Consider the following 21,214-nt stretch of genomic DNA (forward strand, 5'->3'; position numbering starts at 1 on the left):
TTGTTGAAGGCATCTGGAAGGTTTCCGGAAGGTTTCCGGAAGGTTTCCGGAAGGTATCCGGATGCAAATTTTCTTCATGACTTGCTTCTGGTAAATAATGTTAGCCTGTGCATTACAGGTACCTGTTGTAATATTCTGTGTTATTTTAATGGTAAATATCCTCCTAAAACATTTTTGGAGAAGAAAATTGTTCAATTTCATATTTTGTCCTTTTCGGATGTTAATGGTATTTAATGAACAAACATCAGTTCTTGTATAATGATATCCTTAAATTTCATGTCCAGACTTCCAGTTTGTACTGAGAAAAAGAAAAAGTCATTGACAATGTGCTCACTTGGGCCTTTGGTCCTAGTGAGATGATAATAAGACTATTTGTAACGGTACATGTACTTGTTATATCCAAAATACTAACTTCATTGACATTTGCCTCACCCTAGTTTTATGGTACTACAGTAAGCTCTTCCTCAGTTACTGTGAATTATTTTATTAAAAGGGATTGACAGTTAATTTGACACTGGAGTTGTAACCACTGCACATATATGTGTATTCAAATAATATAACAACGATGTGCTTAATACTTCACAAATATCTCCAGAAATAGGCATTTTAGTTATAATTGCAGAAATACTTTATGAATGACCCCTTCACTGTTTCCTTGATCTTACACTTCAACCCCTCATGAGTTATCACTTCTGAGTGTGAATTTGACCTTCAATATCAGTGATAAATATTTCAAAAACATTTCAAAGAGCTATCCAGCACATAAACCAAATATGCAGTCCTTTGGTAGAATTCAACATATCATTGACCAAAATATGGAAGTAATGTAACCAGTATATGTATAAGAGTTACTAAGACTTCTGTAGAAAAGGCAATTTAAGGGAAAATGTAGTATATATAGATCACACACGACCTTTTTCCAACTTCGACCCCTGCCCAAAGGAAGAGTTAGACCACAAACAAACTTTTTGTCTGGTTGTGACTTTAACCTTTGACATAACAGATCAATGTGTCATCAGACATTTTCAGAGCAAAGGAAACATGTGTTATTTATCTTGAGATGCCCAAGCAATGCATGGTTTCATAAGATAAGTGTGGCTATTAAACTGAGGCAAAATCATGAAACATCCCCATTTACACAGCTGGCAAATGAAACATAAGCAACAATCAAATTATCAATTTCTTTTATTCATATGCCTATAGTATATCGCACATTGAACAGTGTTCACATGATGGTTCCTGATGCAGTATGCAATTTCATCCTATTCTTCAATACTCATAACAGAGTGTGATAACTGTTCGCTTGACAGTACCTACGGATTATGTTCACCAGTTCAGATGACTTACTTTCCCTCAATCCTCCTTTTCTTTCTATATTGCCATGGATGAACAGGAACCAGGATGAGGGGATACCAGTTAGACTCTATCTCTGCTGCATTGTGTTAGTAGAATTGTGAACTTTCCATTTGGTGTTTGGGTCCACATTTAAAGACAATAAGTCCCATTTATCATTCCTTTCAAGTGTTTACAAGAATTTCCTGAATGTCCTGGAAGAATTCCACTCCAGCTTGGCATTGGTTGGTCTTCTCACATTAGCCAGACCAGCCTTTGTGTGTCCCAGTACCATTTGGCATACTATTTCTCGGTCGGCCTCCATTGAAATAACAGGACCCTCATCGTCGCTGTCTGCAAATCACCTCTGATATCTGAAGGGGTGCAGCCTCTGTTTAGGACTCCCTTGTCTGGTCCTTCCAGACTGTCAACCTGGAGTACTCATCCAGGGATCTCAAGCAGGACTTCAGTTTCTGCAGCATTATGTAAAAAGATTTTAGCAATCAAAAAGAATTGTTGCCACATGTACTTACAGATAGAAGGCAGCAAAATCACTTAAGTTGTCATATGTGAGTCTATATGCTAAACATTTAAGATAATCACATCTCAAATCTCAACCAGACAAACCAGTGACTAATGTTATGAACTCGGTCCAGACAAACCGATGATAACTATTATGGACAATATCCCACATCACTGTGGTATGATTACATGTGATCAATGAGCCTACTCAATCACAACCTTATCTATTAATTAGGCTTGGAATGCTGGGAATCTTTTTAAGAGATGTCATTTAGTGATTGTTTCAACTCATCAACATGGAAAAATATATATTCACAATCCTTGTCACATAGCCAAACTATTGCTGGATGCAGTGTTAAATAAATGATTTGGCTTTAACACTGCTTTGAACAGTATTCCAGATATATCACCGCATGTTAGTTTGATGTGGGAAGAAAGTCCTAAGTGATGCAGGTCTTTGATGAATCCCACGAGTATGTGTATAATGCTGACAAACCTAGCAACATAATCGGGGAGAACCAGGATTTGAACCCATGACTATAGGTTTCTGCTAAGCCCAAGAGATGCAACTCTGCACAGAAAATTGTAGTGCCTTAGATAATAGGACATCCGTGCCTACAGCGATAAGGAACAAACTGAAGACATATTTGCAAAATAACCATATGAACCAAACAGAATAATTTCAAAATATTTACCACTCACTGTTGCTCTTCTATGGTCTTTCTTTGCATTGATGCTGCACGGATGACTGTCTCTTTTATTCATCCGGACATTCTACAAACATAAGTAGCATTCACATCACAGAAATGTCCAAACTGTACATGTTGTACATTTGATTCAAATGAAAAGACCCCGGTTGTGATTCCGACTTAGAACTACCCTAATCATAATAATTCATGTCAAACATTCAGAGATGACATTTATCCCCATATTTAACAAATGTTAAAACAATATTTTGACAACAAAGTCAGGGTCATTCAACACATACATTACATAGGAAATAACTTGTTCGACAATGCAGAGAGATCCTCACCATGTTGAATATCATTCCATGAATTATTGCCACATTTTCTTGAAATGCAGATTAATGCAATGCAGTATTTACTTTTATTTCTAGGCTATTTGTTTGGCTTTTCCATGGCACTGTTTTGACAGAGATCTAACCTTGATATGACACTTTGTTCAGAAATGATATAAATAAGAGAATACTTTATTATTCCCGAGAAAATTTGGGTTACATTGTAAAAGCACAGAGAAACAAGTATAGGATTCATGATTTAAGTTAAATACACTCGACCCGTGAAGATTCCGGGGTAGACTAGGTCTTCAGCAACCCATGCTTGCCGTAAAAGGCCATTGTGCTTGTCGTAAAAGGTGACTAACGGGATCGGGTGGTCAGACTCTGACTTGGTTGATGCATGTCATTGATCTAAATTCCGTGGCTCGATGCTCATGATATGAATCACTGGGTTGTCTGGTCCAGACTCGATTATTTACAGACCGCCATCATACAGCTGAGTGCGGCGTTAAACAACAAACCAACCTAAATACACTCATACATACACACACAAACACAACATCCAAACACCAGGGTTAGAAATTGGCACTAGTCATTTTGACATTTTAAAGGTTTTGCTATATGCTATCATTTTAGGACTAGTGGACTGAAAGTGTTAGTTTCTACCGCTGCAAACACTAATCAACTAATGAATTGAGTGGTCAGACTAGGTTGTCATCATACTCTGAGGGCATGGATCTTTGCTGAAAATAACAATCACTAGATTGCCTGGTCCATGTTCAATTATTTACAGGCTGTCATCACAGAGCTGGACTATTGTGAGTGTGATGTTTCACATTACATTGAAATATACCATGATGAATACATGTAGTTTGTATTTATCACAAACAAAAATACTCACTCAATACTTGGTATCCTCCCTGAGGATGTCTGTGAACCTCCCCACAAACCCTGAACATGCTGAAACAGAAAACAACTAACTTGTCTTTATCCTTTCAATGTTTCAGTGTGAATTTGTTAAAGATTGATAATCTGTCATTATTCATTGTAATCCATATCTCACTTTCAGGTGGTTCAGGTGGCAACACATGATTGGAATTGAATGCCACGTTTTGTTTGACATGCACTTTGCCAGATTTATACCCTTGGTAACTAACCCTCATCATCAAATCCCAGCGTTATGTTGAGAATAAGGACACGACCCTTAAAAGTCCTGCAACTGTAGCTCTTATGCAAGCCCAAATAGAAATACCATGTCACAACAAACACTTGATCATAATAATAACAAAGGGTTTCCGAAAACAACAAAACTAAAAGGCCCTTGACGTTTACAGTAGTAACATGGAGATCAGGAAAATATCTAAATCAATCCATTCCATAAGATCTCTGTATAGAAATCATGGAACATTATGTCTCGAAGCCCTGCTACATACCTGGCATCTGCAAGCTGCTCTTCCTTCCTTCGGCTGTCAATCGAGTTTTCGAAATACTTGACGTCCTCGTTGTGGATGGCTCAGGTGGATTTCGACCGGGATTTCCGAGTTACGGGTGATTGAGAACAATGTATCCATACACGAGGTAAGCATATCGCAATCAAGCATCACGGTGTACATCGAGTACACGAGGTTTGAGTGTTTGTTTACAATTGTGTTCCAAAATGGCGCCCTCGGCCATACAGGGAATTATGGGTAGACTTGCTTGTCCCGGAATAACACGAGTTGGTCACGAATGACGAGCGGTCATTTCTGCAGCAGTTACGGAAAGAGACGAGGTTGGCCGATTACAGTTCATACAGGCCATATTGGGAGCCGCGGGGATTTCGACAGTGTGTATTAGGAAGTATACCTATGTGGTGTATGGAATATGCGTTTGCCTACCATGCCAGGCAGTGTGACAAGGGATATCCCAGCGGATGTAATATTCCTACAGCAGAAATGTTTCACAACCTCGATTGCAGGGAGCTGAAGATGTGACATATTCAGACAGAGACCATAATACATAGACTGTTATATGGTCTCTGATTCAGGTAAGGAATATGTTAATCATATTGATCACGTATTAAAGTTATTTATCTTCTGTAAGCCACTTATTCTGTGTTATATATGTTAGTAAATGTGTGATTTAATTTTTGTAGGATAAGCAATCTACCTAATTTATGTTAATCCTTGCTAATGTATATGATGTAGAAATATGTTTGCTTACTTGTATTCCTTTATCTAGATACTCTATAGTGACTCATTTTTTAGTTCATACCGTACCGACTAAACTTACTTTTGCAGGTGTGAATAATCAAGAACAAATTAAATGACAGGAGTTTTGCAACAGTGAACATAGTGAAGTGGAAGATAAGACATTTGAAAGGTATGGATATTTTCACTTGAACTTGTTGAAGAATACCGTGATAACAACTTTATCATGTTGGGAATTTTGGCGGTGGGGTAGCATAGTGGTTGAAGTGCTGAAGACCAAGGTTCGATTCTTGTCATGGGTACAATGTGTGAAGTCTATGTCAGGTGTCCCTTGCTGTGGTATTGCTAAAAAGAGCGTAAAACCATACCCACTCATTTGGGGATTCCGGGTTGGAATTGGTCCCCATCAACCTATGCTAGTTGTAAGAGAGGGTAAAACTATAAAGGGAAATAGTACCTCGCCTACTATTGCCTGGTGAAAACAGCACCTTGTTATTTTTTTTTTACCATGGGTCTGAATATGCCCGAATACATGAAATTAAACTTGCATGGTCACTTGTAAACACAAATAACTGAGAAATTTTCAAAAAGGTTTACATTAAAAACTAGCATCTACTTGCCGACTCTGATTTGGAGATGCAACTAAACTTATTGTGAAAATATAATATGCTTTGATTTCTTTGAAGTAAAATAAATGCAATTAAACTTGCAAACACAAATAATTGTTAAATGTTAGTCACCTAAAAATAGTTTACATTAGAAATTAGCCTCTGCTCAAATTTACTCATGATTCTGATTGGGAGGTGCAACTAAACTTATCATTGAAAGATCACATGCTTTGAAGTTTTAAGTAGCTTTACTCAGATTAGCTCAATGTCAAGCTGAACCTGAGTCTGGCGAAAATGTCAAGAAACTGGACAGCAGGTATACTATATATGTCATATTTATTTTAGTAAGTAGGAAATAAATAGTAATTTTATAGAAATTTCATTTATATATATTTCGGCCAGGAATCAACATGTCTCTCCAGATAACAGACAACAATTAGTAGCCCTTTTTGCCAAATCAAGGTGCTGTTTTCGTTGGAGAAATCAGTGACATTTTGCTGAGGTGCCGTTTTAGCCTCACCCATAAGAGATAACCTAATAGATCAGGTGATCAGGCTCAGTGACCTGGTTCATGGCATCTGACAGTGACCATCTAACAGTGTGGATTGATGTTCACAATATCAATCACTGGATTGTCTAGAATTTTGGGCCTACCTTTAGAATACAGTACCTTTTCAAACAGGTCACAGTACCCTGTGATGTAATTCGTAGTATTCTGTTGCCTGACACCCTGGCAAAACAATGCCTTGTGATGTCAGGGGTCATTGGATGTGCATATATATGCTCTTTTCAGTGGTCTATCGTCTTCACACGCTATGTTGTTGCATGAGTTTAAATTATTTGTTTACTAAATATTGTTTTAAACATTTATATGTGAACTGGATGGGTAAACAAGCAAAAACTTATTTGAATACCGCTCCAGAATTAGAATACAATATGATATGACAAAAGTACAGTCAAGGAATACAATTATATACATGTTCTAATTATAGAAACTACGTTGTCGGCGCTGTCAGGTCGCATTTTTAGTAGTAATAGTGTACTGCAATATACGGCAAGGAATAGTATTATAAATTTAAGATGCTATGTACAATCACAAAACCTATTGGATAGCTGAATGTAGTCTTCTACTGATTTAAGAATTTCTAAGTTTATTTTTGACGTCCTTTCAGGATTACCTAATAGAATTGAATTTAGATCATATCCCTTAACATAATAGTACATATTCTGTCTTAAATCATTGTAATTTGGACATATGAAAAAGAAGTGAAGTGCATCTTCAGTGTGATGGCCACAGCTACATGCAGGATTATCTTATAAATATTGCCTGCGGATGCACATTTTATAACAAGTGCTTGTTTATTTTCTATATACTTTTATTTCATTTTTTTACTTATTACAGTGGTTAAAATGATTATAAATATAAATTGAAACTAATAATGTGCAATAAGCGGGTTATAGCTGAAACGACACCTTAGCAAAACAGCACTGACTGGCGAAATACTCGCCGAAAGCGAAAACGGCGATTATTACTTGACGAAAATGACACCTTATTTTTTTTTTTACCTTGGTAAAATAAATGAATTTAAACTAGGAATGATAACTTGCAAAGACCAATAATTGTGAAATGTTAAAACAGGTTTACAATAGAAATTAGCCTCTACTCCAACTTATCCGATACCCGACTCAATTTATTGTGATAACATGCTTTGAAGTAAAATATATGGAATTAAACACACATCGTCTCATACAAACACAAATGCATGTAGTTGTTAAACGTTGAAACAAGTTTACCTTCGAAATTATTCCCCTACTCCAATTTACTCACCGACTGTTGTGAATGTATTTTTCACTTTAAAGTTTAAAGTACTCAATGTCAAGCTGAAACTGTATTTAAGAATCCTAACATGGTGCAATTTTTCACAATGTCCTTTCGATGTGTCATTTGAACATGTTGAAAGGTTTTACAAGGGATATTTGTAACCCAATACTTTCCGTAACGGGCGACAATGCTCGTCTAAAGAGTTGACTAACGCCATCAGGTTGCGATCAGACTCGGTGACTTGGTTGATGCATGTCATTGATCCCAATTGTGTGGGTCGATGCTCATGATGTCAATCACTGGACTGTCTGGTCCAGACTTGATTATTTACATATAGCCGGAATATTGCTTGAGTGCGGCATAAAACAACAAACCAAATCATAAGTGTGGGATGAATGATTTGAAATTAGCAAGTTTAATGTGACCTTCAATCACTACAACCTGATCTGAGTCTTGAAAAGATATGACTTTGATTCAGTGAAAATTTGCATCATGATAGTTTCAACTGTAGATACAGTTAATCTGTTTGTTGTACAGTTTCTGTATATCAATATATATGTTGTTCAAATAAGCTTTGCCTCTTCACCAACCCTATTCCTCTTTTGGAATAAATAGTGTCCAATAATTCAAACACCATCACCATCATCCTAGTGAACACAACAAAGAAATGCACATCAAAAACGTCATTATTATTATTTCTGATCTCTGATAAATTAGAAAAAAACTGTTATCCAGCAAGATACATTTCCTTGGTCCCAAGAAGCATGGTACATAGTAAACTGACTCGATAAGTTGAATAACATTTGTAAAGGCACAACTGACTAAGCCGTCACTACTCAATTAAGTAATTAACAGACAATTGCAAGTACTAATACCCACCCGACACTAATTGCCCTGTTAATCCCTAGTCCACAATGATTTGACATTGAGTTCATTTTGCTAATTAGCTGTTTTTAGAGTAGCAAGGTAATAAACATCAAAGGTGGGGCAGGCTTTGATCATGTGTTCTGTAGAAGAGATGATGTCACTTGTTTTATGTTTATTTAGGATTAGCTACATCCCTTGATGCTACCAAGGCAGCCCTTGAGATTATCAGACAGTTTGGCTAGACACAAACTGATGTCTCCCTTGTAGCACACTATGTGTCAGACACAGACTTTGACCACTCTGTGCAGATGCATATCAATGCATAAAGAACATTGGGTAGATGATTCAACAATGCCACACAAGTCAAAGTTGGGTTTCACTGTATTTAGAAACAGACGATGGATCCAAAACTTTATAACAGTAATTATGATTAATTTAAACTTTGCCAGGCCAATATTTTGGCAGATTTGCATGTTATAGTTAATCTTTATTTAGTTAATTTTCAAAAAAGATAGGATGAATGATAAAATATGATAATGAGTCATGAATATTTGAATTCAGATCAGAACAAACAGGGAGGGTCACCCTAAAATGTGAGAGTCTCTAGGGGAGACTTTTGACAAAATGGACAATAAAATATAAAGTGCTTTGCATTTTCTTTCAGGGAGGGTTGTGTCAAAAATGAATGAGAACATACCGGTAATACATGACCGGCCCCTTTAATGTAATATACATAGTTTTTAGTTGATGGTTCAGGTTGTACTTTTCAGTTGAATTTCTTATCACTGTCTATGATGGACTACCAATTAACGGTAGATATTTAATATCCATAATAACTTAGATAAATGCTTCTACAGTCTCATCCTAATTTGTCAAAATTTGAATTTCAATATAGCTTCCATTAATGAATTAATGAATTTGGTGAGAATATCTATTGTCTGAATTCCTAATATACTTTCTTTTGTATTTGGTGTGCAAGGGTAGCCTAGTGGGTGAAACAGTCTCTGAAACCCGGGTTCAATTCACCACATGGGTACAATGTGTGAAGCCCATAGCTGGAATATTGCTAACAAGCTGCATGAAACTATACCAACTCACTCGCTCATTATGTTGTATTTTGAGATCACTTACATGACATGTGTTTTGATAATTATGAATAGTTGCATTTATGTATTTATGTATAAGAACCTATGTAACTTAGTTTTTCATAGTCTTGTTTACCCTTCCTTACATTTTGATGTAATGCAAACACTCAACCAAAATTCAGGTGAACCTTGTGGTATTGTTTTAGAAGACCGGATACATTTTTGTATTTTCTGAACACTTTACTGTTTGCAATGGCTTATTTACATGTTCAAAGATTGGTTAAATATCAGTTGCAAGATAAATTGTCAATACCTCACTGTTTGAGAAAACAACTTTAAACATTTGTAAATATGTGTGTGTTTCATAACTTTTGACTAACAAGTTTCTAAAGATGTTATGAAATGTTTCAGGTACCTGGATTTCACAATCTCACACCAGCTACATTTAAGAAGATCTTGCTCACACAATTCAGACAAGGGACTCGCCGGAAGATGAACAGTACTCCTGATAACAACCATGAGATTCGCCTCAGAAAGTGATGATTCTGAATGAATAATGCCACATCAGTGTGACTGTAGGTGGTTTTATTATGACACTAATGAAGTCTGAATGAATTTATGCCAAAGCACTGTGACTATGTCCAGGTTGTGTACACCGATGCTGACCATACAAATCTGAATGACTTTTGTGGTTTACTGCAGAAACATAATTGACTTTAGATATTTTTCTTCAATAAAATTCTTCTGAGATTTGACTAATTTGTTTATTTAGAAAATGGCATTGAAGCGTCTGTTCTGTAAGGCCTTGCAAACACCACTGGTTACTTTATGCTAGTTCCTCTTCTTGCTTGATCAAATTTCAATTTGTGATATGTACCTATGAAATGCCATATAATCAATAAATAATATTTTTTTCCAAAAACATGATTTGTTTTGCTTCATTAGCATAAAGATATATAATACTGATCAGCCATAACATAGGTGCTGAACAAATATGAAATGTACTAATGCCCTGAATGTTTTCCTACTATAAATACTTAACAAAAGTTGTAGTTCCACCTTAGTAGACAAATGACATTGATATTTTTTCTGTACTTTATTTAGGTGTTTTCTATGGATGCCATTAGTCTTATGCACCAATTTGGGACAATTGTATTCTGTTTTATATTCCCATGAAACTACACTGTCCCGATATAACAAGTACTGATACCGTTCCAAACTAATCTGTTAATCTCACCAGGGCCAAATGCCAAAGCACATAGCCAATGACTTTCCATTTTTTTGTGAGTGAGAATGCTGTTTTGCCACTTTTAGCAATATTGCAACAATATCATGGTGGCGGACACCAGCAAAAAGCTTCACACATTGGACCCATGTCGCAAAACAACTTGTGAACAATGCATGCCCACATATCTCAGTTTGAGGAGGATATTTACCATTAAAATAACACAGAATATTACAACAGGTATCAGTAACTTTTTCTTTTTCTCAGTACAAACTGGAAGTCTGGACATGAAATTTAAGGATATCATTATACAAGAACTGATGTTTGTTCATTAAATACCATTAACATCCGAAAAGGACAAAATATGAAATTGAACAATTTTCTTCTCCAAAAATGTTTTAGGAGGATATTTACCATTAAAATAACACAGAATATTACAACAGGTACCTGTAATGCACAGGCTAACATTATTTACCAGAAGCAAGTCATGAAGAAAATTTGCATCCGGATACCTTCCGGATACCTTCCGGAAACCTTCCGGAAACCTTCCAGATGCCTTCAACAACCTTCAAATTGCTTGGTATTTTCAAGTTAATTTTTTTATGTGTTTCACACTTAAGTGAACAAAATGCACCCCCCAAATTTTGACATTTTTTTTGGAAGGTTTCCGGAAGGTTTCCGGAAGGTATCCGGGCCGGATCCAAAATGGGAAGGTATCCGGAAGGTTTCCGGAAGGTTTCCGGAAGACGGAAACCTACACTTTTTTTGCTGTGTCTATGGCTGATGCTGCAGCAAAAGCAGCTCTAAACAAATCTGTGACCCCACTTCTTCTACCATACAGCGACTACAAACCTTTAATTAGATGCTATATCAAAGACCTTATGCAAAAGAAGTGGGAGACCCAAGTAGTTACAAATAAATTACATACAATAAAACCAACTATCGGTTACACCTACTTGGGTTGTAAGTCCAGATTTGAAGAGGTCATTATGCGACGATGTTGAATTGGCCAATCATGTTATGCATATCCTGCATCCCTTGTGATGAAAGAATCACTGTCAAGCATGTCCTGCTTGACTGCATTGATTTTTCCATGACAAGGGATAAGTATTTCAAAATTACATCCTTAAAGAATCTTTTTAATCAAATCAGTTCTCATTTAATCATCGGTTTTTTAAAAGAAATAGAATTGATAGATAACTTTTGATTGTAATATGTATCATATAAAATAAGTGATATTTAATTTGGTAGAATGAATTCATAACTGAGATTGTTAGTGGCTGTTTCCTCACAGGAGGTTGAAGAATCGTAAAATAATTGTCCCCCTGAGAGGGAACGTAAGTCCGGTATCATTCAAAGTATTTTTATCATTTCACTGTGATTTTAATCGTAGTATTATTGTTGATTTTAACTGTTTGGCTAATCTTTCTGACCATCGCCAGTAGCCAGACGGATGGTGTAAATCCTGCTGGGGTACCATGAAGGTAGCAGAAGTACCGTAAGTCCCTATGGTCTCTAGTATGGTGGCCTAACTTTGGTTGCTGGCGATCTACAGCCCGTTTTTATACTTTGCCGTCTGATAAACTATTTGCCAAAAATAGCACCACTGACACCAAACTGTTAGTAAATGAGATTTATCTCTGCTGTTTTTTTTGGAGAATGTGATACTTTGAGGTTTCTATTTTTCTTTCAGGTGGAGTTTACAGTATTGTGGAAGCATATTTGTTAAAAGTACATAACAGCCATAAAGGTATGCATGATGCAATAATATATACAAACATCTTCAGAAATAAAAAAATGAATGATTCTTATTGAATTGTGACCCAAATCTAAGAGGGCGGGTAGATTAAGCTTATCCGTCCGTCCTTCCTTTCAAAGATTCAGTTTGTGTGTGAGTGCAGTGTTAAGTTTGATTTTGATATGTATATTTTCTGAAAAAAATGTGATTTTCTAAATGTTTTTAACTTCGGATATTTGTTTTTATTTCAACCTTTGTGCGAGCTGTCATTTGAACACTACTTCATGGATTCTTTTCCAATTAGTGGTACAGTTTCTATACCCATAGAGAAAATATAGCTTTTTACATGTTTTGAACTTAGAATAATTTTCATTTAACATTTGTGCTACCTATAACTTGAGAACTACAACATGGATTCTTTCCAAATTTAAGGAACACTTTCTATACTAATAAGAGAGGTGCAGTGCAATTGTTGATTTAGATATGTGTATTTTCAGAAAAATAATATGATTTATTAAATGTTTTGAACTTAGAATTTTTTTCTTCAACACTTGTGCGACCTATAACTTGAAAACAAACACATGGATTTTTTTCCAATTTGGTGTAGTTTCTATACCAATAGAAGTGCAGTGCAAAGTTTGATTTTGATAATTATGCTTTGTCCATGTTTTGAACTTTGAAAAATGAATGAGTCGTTACCCTTGTTCATTTTAGTGTCAATAGCTTTTCTGCCTATCTATGATCCAAGAGCATCATGGTATTACTGTCCATGCTACCTTCCTAGTTTTAACAGTTTTGTAACAGTTTTATGTTAACATTTATGAGGGGTGGGGGTAGCACTGCTGAGACCTTTTTGCAGAAATGAAATTATTATTTTGGGGAGGGCAAACATTTCTCCTATATGTCAAAAATATGCCCCTTGCCTTGTCATTTCTATTATATCTGTGTCAATGTTTTATTCAGTTAGCAAGGCACATGGGGAGATCATGGATACAGTTAAAGATCATCCCTGTGAAAAGTTCTTCTGACCCTACATCTGATGACTTGTCATTTAACAAATAAATGAAGGTCACCGAAACCAGAATTATATGGTCATTTTGTTGCTGTATCATGTGTCTTAATGGATCAAGGATATGGATCATAAGACAATGTATGGGGTAAGGCCAAGAAAAATTAAATGTTTCAATTTGTGCCAGGCTTATTGTCTGAGGGTTTTTGATTTGCAAAGTCATGGGAAAATCATATACTTTCTTAATACTGTTGAAACATGTGTGAACAATTTGCACATAGTCCTGAAAATTGTATTGGAAAGTAAATATTATATCACCAAATTGTACATGTAATTTAAAACATTTTGAATTCTTTCTTGGCCGTATTTCAAACTATGTATGCCGAGGTACCCTGCCAGAAGAGAGCGTATTTCATTGGCATGCTCTTTCATGGATAGTGTTCAGAGATAATTTGGCTAGCAGAACGTATTGCTTGTTACCTGATGTCTTAACTAAAATGGTATAAACATCTCAGGCTGCCTCGGAGGTAGTGGGGAATAAAACAGGCGTAATCTAACGTTGGGCCAACCTTGGCTGACCATCGTCTGACTGCTATCTGGTACCAATAGCCTGTCGATATATCTGTTAATGGGTGCATTGACGGTAGCGAAAGTACGATTCAACTATCAGTGTGGTAAATGGTGCATGTTGTAAGTAGTCTAGTTACTGCAAAGACAGGCTGAATATATTCTAAGTAGGAGGATGTTATTAAGAATTTAGTCAACTGTAAGTATTTGACCAAAAAGGTTTTGTTGCTGAATGCTTTTTGTGACCCGATTCCAACAGACATATCAGATATGAGGGAGCAGATATGAAGGGAACACGTGTTTGACATCCCATGGGAAACCTTGAGATGACCTGAGATATTTATTTTGCACTGACAAATCAAATACGCATGTTTCACTATGTTGCACTTTTTCATGTTTGGGCGGGTTGCCTCTACTGTTTACAACATGTGGATGTGATCGCCAGTAAAATGCCAACATTCCAAGGGGTGTTTTTAGACACGATTAGTCGGCAAAACTAAAAACAATAACTTAGCAACTAGCATGACAGCTAAGGAAATGTCCACGTGTATATGGGGCTTCAAATACACCAAGATAAACATGTGTATGTTTTTCGGTTGTACATAATGTTCAATGCTATGTTAAGGAGGCCGTTTTACTGAGTAACTGCCTGACTATCCAATTCCCATTTGTTCAACTTATTAATTTTCACAAGTATCTACATAATTCTACTGTTCTGTTGTTTCTATTATGATGTTTTTGACAGTTTGGTCGGACTTATTCCAGCTCTCTTAAAATAGAATTATTAAAATTTTGAAAAAAATAGTTCGAGAGTTATCGATATAGTTGAATGGTCAGGTACATAGAGGTTAACACGCGAGTGTGTTTGGGGGATGGTAAATATCCTGTATTAGGAATAAACATTGTATTTAGCGAGCCCTATATTGTCATTCTTCAATTCAGTGCATGAAAATAGCTTTCCTTTTGTCACAAACATTACCGAAACATTGCAAGTTTTCCTGGAATGTGCGCATTAAAATATATTACGTCACAGGGTAAGTGATGTGTCAGTCTGACAGTGGCAGTAAACAATGTGGTTCAAACTGAAACATGTTTCTTATACAGTGGCTAAACAACATATGCGCAAAACAACAATTGCCTACATGAATTGTTTTTACATGTCTCACGGCAATCCATCAGTCTGTCCGCTAGAGTAATTTCCCTTTGACTGTGAGACGTCACGGCCACGGTCAGATGTTGTTGACAGTCTGTCCTGTCAAAATGTTAGTGGAGTCAGATGTACACACAGCGACAAAACGAAACAACGTAACTATTCAAACACATTTCCGCCAAATCCATCTTTTTTAATTTGTGGAAAAGGTTCCAAGTCGCAGAGCTCTACGAGCACAGATGTGGCTACTGATCACGCTTCGCTAAGACTAGTGCCCTGGCCATTTTTTTCGGAATTTATGTCTCTACATTTGCCCAAACTTGTACTACCCAAACTAATCAACCTTGTTTCAATGTGGTCGGTTGTCGACAAGCAAGTCATTTTTCTGATAGATTTTAATCTATCCAGGGATCTATTAAATCGAAATCTTCCTTAAGTCTAAATAGCCTTTGTCTGACTTTATTCTTGTTAATATGGTTGTAGTTGTACGAATCCTGTAAATAATCTTGGATAATTTTCCAATCTCCACAAAGAAGTGCTTTATATGAATATCCATCAACGCTCAAACATAGTCGGCACGATCGTACGTTTTTCAAGTCACAGATAGGCGACACATACAGTTTGTACATCACACAGTGTCACTGAAAAGACAAAGGTTTCACAAAATATGCTTACACACATCCTGTCGCCTTGTCCAGGCATTTAAAGGGGCAGGAATGGCGTGCAAACAGATCTACCGCCCATTCTTAAAAAGAAACGCGCAATTCTTGGAAAACAGGGGAGGAATACATGTTTGAAATAGTTATCCAAATGTGTGAACGAACAGATTCCTCAAAGTACATAGTACACAGCTGTTAGGATCAGACCACGTTGCGGTAAAAAATCGTGCACTCTGGAATACAAAACTCACTCACTCAGATAAAATAGCGGATTGATAAAATACAATGGAAGGAAGTACGTCCCTCATTGTCATTACTTACAAACTATCTCCAGCAGGCATACTTTCCATGTTGCACAATTTAAAAACGAAAATACCTACTAGTTTCGATGCAGTGCTTATTCTTTTCACTTTGTTCCAACAATGAATCTCAACATTCTGGGAAAACTATCACACATCTTTCATATTCAACTAAAAGGTTTCAACTTGAAAAGCTTTTCAATATTGACTTTTAGAACATGGTGTAACCACTTAAGGTTCTGGCTCTGATAATCTTATTACAAACACAAGAGAATAAGATAAGAATGTTGATCTAGTATGATTGTTTTGGGTGCATAGTTAAAGTATTCTTGGCTCAAATAATGTGTACCATGACCTTTTGAGACACCGCCAAGGGATAATCTCCATCATGTATGTTTAAGTGAGAGGTTTTGTTTCATTAGCTGAAACAATTTTAAAAGTTAACATTGATCATGCATTGGAAACACATACTTTATGTTAATAAGCAACATAGCAGCCATTCAAAACCATTTAACTAAATAAACTATTTTCTGGTTTCGTATTACCACACACTCAGCCTCAGTCGTTATCAAGCAAAAGCAATACCCACAAAAGGATATTCCAGTTTATGTCTGACATTTTGTCTTTAGGGCACAATTGACTATTGATAAAGAGGCGACTCATGTTTGATCGTGTGGTCAGGATTTGTGATTTGAAGCTTGATTTGCTTGTCTTCATACCTCAACAGCGTAAGATGAAGAAAGATAATTTCTATGGATGAACAACTTCTTTATTACAATAAGTGCGATGGTTCACTGTAGATCCTAACACCTTTATCAAGCAAGTGATTGATAGTGCTGACTGACTGATGTAGGAGATTTAACGTGCGCTTTCTGACTGAAGCGTATTTCGCAAACGGGCCGGGCCGGACCATTTATTGTATTCCGAAAAGGGTGAAAGTGGTGTGTGCAACCCTAGAAGGGGCTTTTAGGGGTTGCTTATACTGAATTTTTGGAATTTTTAAATTTGAAATAAATGCCGAGGTGACCAGAGGAGGGAACTAAGGGAGCCGGGTGAGGTGTGTGTGTGTATGTTTATTGGATTTTGGATTGGTAGATTAATTAGTTTTTAGATGCGCTTAATTAGGTCTGTTTTGATTAGAAATACGCCTAGGGCCTTGAAGTTTTCTAGTTAATTTTGAGGGTTTAGTATTTCATCTAGAGTAGGAACCTCATTTAGATTGAGGGTGGTTTGTAGTGTGGTTCTGTGTGTTTGGTAGTGGGTGCAGTGGATGAGTGGGTGTTCTGTGGTTTCGGGTTGTTTGCAGTGGGGGCAGTTGCCTGTGGTGTGTCTTTTAAGTTTTTTTAGGTGGTTATTTAGGTTCGTGTGTCCTGTTTGGAGTTTAATAATTAATCTGTCAATTTTTTTAGAGGGGTTTAGGATTTTAGGTTTGGCTAGTGGTTTTCTGAGCACTTTTTTGATTTGGCTATTTGAGTTTTGATATTGTTTATGCCATTTTTTGGTTATTTTTTTGTTTGTTTAAACTTTTAATTTCGGATGTTGAGATGGGTAGGTTTAAGCTGATTTGTGGTATTTTGAGAGATAATTTAGCTGCTTTATCGGCACTTTCGTTGCCGTAAATTCCTACGTGGGCGGGTATCCACAAGAAGGTTATTTGTTTGCCTGCTTTTGTTAGGTCGTTTAGGATAGTGCTGTTAGGATAGTGCTGAAGAACATAGGTATATATACTTCTAAGTTTATACACTAAATTGATTGATGGACACTGAGAGCTGATTAAGATTATCTGAAGCCAGTAAATGACTTATGGGACAGGGTAACCAACCACGGAAGCTGATTGGGATGATTGGAAGCAAGTGAATTAGAAGCCAGTGAATAGTCTTATGGACACAGAGTCAGTATTTAATGTGGCACATTTGTATGGATGAAAACTACTGTATTCTTTGTATCTACGTTTCACGGTCCCTTTATCAGATTACCCATAGATAGATAGATAGATAGATAGATAGATAGATAGACAGATTGAGTATGAATAGTTGAATCGGTGGGTGGATGTAATATTCGGTGAATGGTTGAATCGGTGGGTGGATGGAATAGTGGGTGGATGGTTGAATTGGTGGCTGAAGGAATAGTGGATGAATGGTCGGATGGGTGGGTGGACGGATTGGTGGGTGGACGGAATGTTGGATGGAATAGTGGATGAATAGTTGAATTGGTGGTTGGACGGAATAGTGGGTGAGGGGTTGAATAGGTGGCTGAAGGAACAGTGGCTGAATGGTCGAATGGGTGGTTGGATGGTTTGTCGGATGAATAGTTGAATGGGATGAAGGATGTATTGGTGATGGATTTTAAGGATGGATTGGTTGGTGGGTTGGTTGGAGGATGGGACAGTGGATGAATGGTTGGAAAGGATGGTAGATAAATTGATTTGTTGATAAATTGAATAGTGGATGGGGTAAAGGCATGAGTACAAGACTAGGGAAAGATACCAGAAATAATTGACCAATAGAGTTAGAGCGTGGCAGGGAGGCATTATTAACCATGTCGTATCAGGTATCAAAGCTGTCAAATTTTATGTTTGAAAGGTAAGTTGACCTTTGATTACTTTTCTAGGTCAATCCCGTGTTGACAGTGATGATACCAGGTGTCATAATAAAGTATTTGCAATATTCATACCTTCAATGTTACACAATTTGAAAAGGAAATACCTTACGTTTTCAGACGTCGTGTTCTTTTATTCAGTATCTTCCCATGAATGAATCTCAATGTTCTACCGGCCAATTTATCCAACACCTCATCAGTTGCTTCGGGTTTAGAGATGTTTATATTAAATGTTCTGTATTATATTTGTGTGTCTATTTTAGAACGTAGTATTCTATCTCCTCAGTTTGTTCCAACGCCTGAATCTCAATGTTCTGAACAACCAATTTATCCCAAACATCAGTAGTTGCTTCATTGCACTAAAAGGTGTGTATTAGATATTCATCTTCTTAATATAGGATTTTTATAACATTAAAGCTGAACCTTTTTAGGGTTTGGCTTCAGACAGTTGGCATTGACGAAGGTAAAGCATTCAGGTAGAACTATTTATCAGCTCAACACTGTATAGTTTAAGTATTCCTGGTTTAACATGACGTTTGAGAGCAGCAGCTTTTTGCTATGATGCTGTGTAAGTGAATGTGTTCTGGTGCGAGGAAACAAACACTGAATATATGGCTGATTGTATACTGTAAATATCCGTTATGATTTCTTGTGAAGTTTCATATTTTGCTTACGTTTTTGCAGAGCCATCCCAGTGTGTTATTAGTACAATTTCCAATAGGTGTTCTTTATACATTCTACTCCGTTTGCATGTCATAATCAGTATAACTTACTGTTGTTTGTTGTTTGTAGTGTATATCTAAACATATAGTTAACCGTTCCTTTCCCATCTCTGGTTTTCAGTGATCCATTCCTATTCCGTTCCATGATATTTTGTCCTTTATCTTCAATGAATACTGTGGCATTGACATGTCATTTTTAACACAACTCCTTTTGCTTTGGTCGTTCTTTGTAGGTCAAACAATTTAGATTGGTGCACTGAGCTGATCTAATGTTCTCAAAGGTCTCCACCGACAATTTAATTCATAAAAATTTACATATTTTTTCAAATGAACTCAATTGTAATAAGCAAAGTTATCCAAGATGGGTGTTGGTGCATTTAAAGAATCCATGTCCACATAACATACACACACACACAAACAATTACATTCAAAGTAAACCGCCGTCATATAGCTGGGCTATTGCTGAGTGCGACATAAAACAACAAACAAACTAACATTCAAAGTAATGTCGAGATGTGTGACACGTTAATATCAAATGCCTTACTGTTGAAATTCATAGTATTTAGTATCAAAAGGAAGTTAGAGCATTCTTAATATCCTGATCCTCATTATTTGAAAACTTTTGAATTTCAGTTGTAGACCTCCATATCAAACGACACGGGCCAAATAAGTGATTCATTTCATTGGCAAACCTTTTAAATTGACAGTTATGTTTTCATTTAACGGATTTGTTTTGTTTGTCAACCATGTAAATAACATGTATGTGTCAGAAGAAACGGTTCAATACTAAATTAGAACAGCCCTAAATCTGTTATAAATTAATTCATCAATGTTGTGTCCGCTGTTCAAGCCATAATTCATCCCCTGTGTGGCGGTACATGACTGTTGATATTTTTCTTTTGTTACGAACTCAAATATTTGCTTACGGCAAGGTCGTTTCGTTAGATTAGTGTGGAGAATTGTCAGGGATAGAGACGAAGTGTATGTTCGTTATGTTATTTTGTTCAACTTGCTGGTTCTTAACGTTTGTGTTCACCATAGTCAGTAAACGATTTGTCTGAAACACTCTAGTTGTATGTAACTTAGTCTTAGGTAGATCTGTTTTTATTAAACTGATTAACTGTTCTAAACTCATCTGAGACCGCCATCTTGTCAGCTCAAGTTAACTGCAGCTGAGGCATGAGAGCTTAAAGCTCTGTCACAGGAAACATCATGTCACTGATATCAGCATTGGTTGTTGCAAAGAAATCAGTTGAACGTTCAAAGAAACCTTTGAACCTATCCATAATTGCTTTGGCCATCGTATAGTAATCTACCGTCAGTTGCTGGCGATCTACAGTTCGTTATGATGATGTATTGTTATGTCTAATGATGTATTTTTATGGTTCCATGCTAGTTTTAAATCATAATCTGTGATGAGTCTAGTTATTTTGCTGGGTGAGTTTGGTTTAACACCGCTTTCATATTCCAGTTATATCGCGGCGTGTCTGTTTAATGTGGGAGGAAAGCCCAAAGTGATGCAGGTCTCAGACGTTCAACACTTCGGTGAAACCCACGAGCACGGATATGGTGCTGACAAACCTAGAAACATAATCGGGCGAACCGGGATTGTAACCCCCAATCATAGGTTTTGGACTTTCCTAATTTGACGCAATTCTGCACATGGAATCGTGGCGACTGGGCCACCCGTGCCCCCAGTTATTTTAATGTCCGATGTTGACAGGTTCTTATTGCATACATGTATTAATTATATTATGTTCTTTGAAAGTCACGATATGCCTGAAATATTGCTGATGTGACTTTA

At 36.6% G+C, this 21,214-nt stretch overlaps 2 long non-coding RNA genes across 2 annotated transcripts; one reads left to right on the forward strand and one right to left on the reverse strand.

The window, feature by feature from the left end:
- Positions 1 to 1,135: 1,135 nt before the first annotated feature.
- LOC139460503 (uncharacterized) lies at positions 1,136 to 4,565 on the reverse strand. The gene is made up of 4 exons (XR_011652799.1): positions 4,306 to 4,565; positions 3,774 to 3,832; positions 2,550 to 2,628; positions 1,136 to 1,805 (listed from the first exon to the last, which is right to left on the reverse strand). It is a non-coding gene; the product is annotated as an uncharacterized lncRNA (long non-coding RNA).
- LOC139460502 (uncharacterized) lies at positions 4,441 to 9,954 on the forward strand. Its single transcript, XR_011652798.1, has 3 exons — positions 4,441 to 4,898; positions 5,152 to 5,233; positions 9,855 to 9,954. It is a non-coding gene; the product is annotated as an uncharacterized lncRNA (long non-coding RNA).
- The last annotated feature ends 11,260 nt before the right edge of the window (positions 9,955 to 21,214 follow it).

This window comes from Haliotis cracherodii, unplaced genomic scaffold (genome assembly GCF_022045235.1).
Source record: "Haliotis cracherodii isolate W230 unplaced genomic scaffold, xgHalCrac1.p SCAF_14, whole genome shotgun sequence".
NCBI lineage: Eukaryota > Metazoa > Mollusca > Gastropoda > Lepetellida > Haliotidae > Haliotis > Haliotis cracherodii.